At 43.3% G+C, this 4600-nt stretch overlaps 1 pseudogene; it reads right to left on the bottom strand.

The window, feature by feature from the left end:
* Positions 1-542: 542 nt before the first annotated feature.
* LOC116677629 (serine/threonine-protein kinase pim-1-like) lies at positions 543-4281 on the bottom strand (annotated as a pseudogene).
* Positions 4282-4600: the final 319 nt, after the last annotated feature.

The raw sequence follows: 4600 nt of genomic DNA, 5'->3' as shown, positions 1-4600 counted from the left end.
ACTCCGAAAGAGTACGTCGCCCAGACTGGACGTTACACGCTCCTCAGAAACCAGCCACTCCTCAGACGCCGGTGCATTTCTGCTCCTAAGATTTACCAAGCAGACCTTTGACAACAATGTTATGATGTCCAAAAGCAGGTCGGCTATCATAATTTTAGTGACATCATCGGGGGTGCAGGATTTCAACGATTCCCACTGTTCCGGTGTTATCCTTTTAAAAAAGGATTCAATCAGTGGACAAACAGTATCTCCTGTAACCTCAAGCATATTCTCTGTCTGCGATATCTCTGGTCCAGACATGATAATTATTCAAATCAACTGTATTGGATGACTTTTTCCATACCAATAATGAATGAGATAACAAAATCCTGTTTCGTGTTTCAAGGACTCTGAGTCTATGAGTCTATATACCAAGTAAAGTTGTATGACATCACATCAAAAAACATCAGAGCCGTTTTAGAATGTGATGTCACAGAACAAACCCAGCAGAGCCAACCAATGACTGCAGTTTAGCACCGTTGCTAGGCAACTGCAGCACCCTGTCAAGCCTCTTGAGACAGAGACCCAGACTTCAAAATAAAACAGGAAACAGAACATATACAAGACAAGACCAAAAATACCATACCATAATCACAAGACATGACAGAACCAGGCTAAGAATGAAACACAGGAAAACAGATTATTACAATAAAATAAGACATATAATCCAAACCATAACAAACAAGGCCGTTGTAGAGCGCCCTCTGGTGGAGAAACTTTACAACACCAACGCTCATAACATGGTTCACAGTCTGTTTTTATTAATCAAATATTATCCATCCATCCATCTTCATCCGCTTATCCGGTATCGGGTCGCGGGGGCAGCAGCTCCAGTAGGGGACCCCAAACTTCCCTTTCCCGAGCCACATCAACTAGCTCCGACTGGGGGATCCCGAGGCGTTCCCAGGCCAGGTTGGAGATATAATCTCTCCACCTAGTCCTGGGTCTTCCCCGAGGTCTCCTCCCAGCTGGGCGTGCCTGGAACACCTCCCTAGGGAGGCGCCCAGGAGGCATCCTTACCAGATGCCCGAACCACCTCAACTGGCTCCTTTCAACGCGAAGGAGCAGCAGCTCTACTCCGAGCTCCTCTCGGATGACTGAGCTTCTCACCCTATCTCTAAGGGAGACGCCAGCCACCCTCCTGAGGAAACCCATTTCGGCCGCAAATATTAATTTGTCAGAAAAATGTATTTGTCATCATAACTGATTCTGATGAATGCATATTATTATTTTTTTTAATTGGCCATTATAGATGCCGATACCGTCAGATCAACAAATGCCTAATATCGGCCCGCCGATATATCGGTCGGGCTCTAAACCAGATGTACCAGTGAGTCTGTGCTCAGGAAGCCTGTGGTTACGTCTTTGTAAGAAAAGACACATGGGTAACAAACTTTATTAATAATGATTGTGATTTCTGAGTAATTATTATAAACAACACATCTGTGGGTCTGTAACATGTTTCTGATAATAACTTTCAGAGACACATTAATCTGAATAAAAGACATTAAAATGGAAAATAACAAAATCCTTATAATAATATAATATAACGGTAATAATGTGGTTGGTAGATGTTAGACCAGTAACAGCCAATCAGCACTGAGTCTCACTTCATGTCCCGCCCACAACACTATCTGGTTGGTAGATGTTAGACCAGTAACAGCCAATCAGCACTGAGTCTCACTTCATGTCCCGCCCCCAACACTATCTGGTTGGTAGATGCTAGACCAGTACCAACCAATCAGCACTGAGTCTCACTTCATGTCCCGCCCACACACTATCTGGTTGGTAGATGTTAGACCAGTACCAGCCAATCAGCACTGAGTCTCCCTTCATGTCCCACCCACACCACTATCTGGTTGGTAGATGTTGGACCAGTACCAGCCAATCAGCGCTCACCGTGACGTATTCTTCCACATGCAGCTGTTCCTGATAGGCAGCTGGTGAGGGCATGAAGTCCAGATTGATCCAGTCCAAATCAAACCTGTTACATAAAGTTGGGAACCTTCTCTCAACATGTTGGGAATCACTTTTAACATTACTGTAGCCTAAGAGTTTATTTACTTTATGTGTGTGTGTGTGTGTGTGTGTGTGTGAGAGAGAGAGAGATTGTCTGTGTGTGTGTGTGTGATTGTGGTGTGTGTGTGTGTGTGTGTGTCTGTCTGTTTGTGTGTGTCTGTGTGTGTGTGTCTTAGTGTGTGTGTGTGTGTGTAAGGGTAAAGATAAAGCAGTGGTCGGAAAGAGAAGATACAGACTACTGACTTACTGTGTACTTGTACTTCAGAGGAAAACACTGTACTACTGCATTTACCTGACACACACAGAGACACACACACACACACAGACACACACACACAGAGACACACACACACACAGATACATACACACAGATACATATACACACACACACACACACACACACACACACACACTAACACAGGGACACACACACAGCAAACACACCCACAGACAAACACACACACACACACACACAAACAGACACACACACACACACAGATACATACACACACAGATACATACACACACACAGAGACACTTACACAAACACACACACACACAGACACAGGATCCTCCAGTATTTTACCTTGGCCTGTTCCTCCGGTAGGGAACCTCCGTTGTCCTAGACGTAGCTGAGCAGGTCCTTGGAGGGAACTGGTCTCTCCAGCACCAGGATCAGCTCCTGGTCCTAATCCTACCTACCAGTCCAGTAGGGACACCGGCGCTGTCGTCCCCACCGATCCACTCGTTCCAGCCGCAAGTTTCAACATGACGGCGACCTCCACAGACTGCTGCTTCCCATTCTGGTCCTGAAACATCACAACAAAATGGAGGATGAGGGAGAGGAACGTTTTAGAGAATAATATAGAATCATTCATCCATAATGCGTTCAGTAAGAGAGTGCAGTGCTGAATACAGCTGATTTCAACAGCAGTAGGTGTTGCTCACTTACCACTACTTTGCAGAAGATTTTGTCCTTCGGGACATGTTTGATGGCGACCTATGAGGACAAACAGGACTTTGGTCAGCACTTCCTGACTATACTATGTCCGTGTTCAAGAATGCGTGTGGAACACTTACAGGGAAATTATCTGCTCTGCGATATCCGGCAAACACAGATCCACATCCTCCCTGGCCCAGCTGATCCTGTTCTATGTATTTGGCATTCAGTAACGGTACATATGAATCTTTTGCTCTGCTGCCGGAGCTGGAGTTGAGCTGTGGTTAGCCTAACTTATTATTAAGAAACAGTAAGCCTGGTTCTGTATAAAGTTTTTAAAAAGCCTGCCAAGACTTTATCAACAACAGTATTTCTCACTGTCCTCTAGTGGTATTTATATGAGCGGAAAATCCAAAACTATCTTCAAAGATACCACTAGCAAGAAGCAAATTAGTTTTCCTTTGTAATTCAGGTGAACCAAAGTGTATTTAGATCAACATACCACTTTCCCAGTTGATGGACATTTCTGTAATAATGAATCCACTAAATTTGAACCCAGTCAATAGAAGAAACTAAGATAATTTACTTAAATACTGAACTTAGGTATGATTCTAAAGGTACTTGTTCTTTAAAAATGTTTGAATGCAGGACTTTTACTTATATATCACTTACGTATTGCTACTTTAAGTTAAGTTAAAGATCTGAGAACTTATTTCACGACTGCCCTGACCCTCGTGTTCAGTAAAACATAGAGGAATACACTCCCAACAGTAATGTCACATGATCAGCTCCCAGCCTACCAGTGTCCGCTGAGCAGGACGCCGTCTCCATGTCATGCTTAACACGGCCAAGTCGTGTCCTCTTCCCTCCTCTCACGTCCACATCCCCCCTAGAGGTGTTTGGGTGTTCAGTTTTAGGGACCCTTATCTTTTTCCCAAGGGTCTTCTTGGCCTTTCTTTTAATTGTCCTTGTCGGTCCATCACGTGCAGTCGCTGGCGTCCTGACATAACGCTCTAAAAATGAGAAAAACATCAATTTGTTGTGAATTAAAGCCGCTAAATGTTTTTAATTGTTTTTTTTAATTATTCCACAGTACATATCACAGTGTGATTTTCCTTGATCTCACACTAACCTCGGAATCTCCTTAGGGCCGGAGAAACAAGAGTCTTTGCACAATCTTTCTTCATGATAATGTTAAACAAGGTTCCAACACGATAACTTCAGAGTAAGGAGTGAATCTAGATCCAACCCTTCAACACTTAAGTTTCTTAAGAATGAGCTTCCCACTGTGTGTGTGTGTGTGTGTGTGTGTGTGTGTGTGTGTCTGTGTGTTCTAAAGGTAAAGGGACCGGAACACCGACTATGATGACAAGTTCCATCATGAGGAAACGTCAGTGACATCACAAAGACGTGTTCTGGAATATGCAAATTAGAGTTCCGAATAGATTGTGAATGTGTGTGTGTATATTTGAATAGGTAAAGGTATAGATATACACAGATGTATAACTTTTTAAAACCTATTATAAACCTTTCTGTTTACCAGAAACAGCTATGAAGTAGCTAGCGCTAAACAAACCAGACTCCATTTAAAAAACAGTACTT

This window comes from Etheostoma spectabile, unplaced genomic scaffold (genome assembly GCF_008692095.1).
Source record: "Etheostoma spectabile isolate EspeVRDwgs_2016 unplaced genomic scaffold, UIUC_Espe_1.0 scaffold00005444, whole genome shotgun sequence".
Taxonomy (NCBI): Eukaryota; Metazoa; Chordata; class Actinopteri; order Perciformes; family Percidae; genus Etheostoma; species Etheostoma spectabile.
Note: the sequence above shows the minus strand (reverse complement) of the source record. Positions and strands in the feature narration are given on the sequence as shown.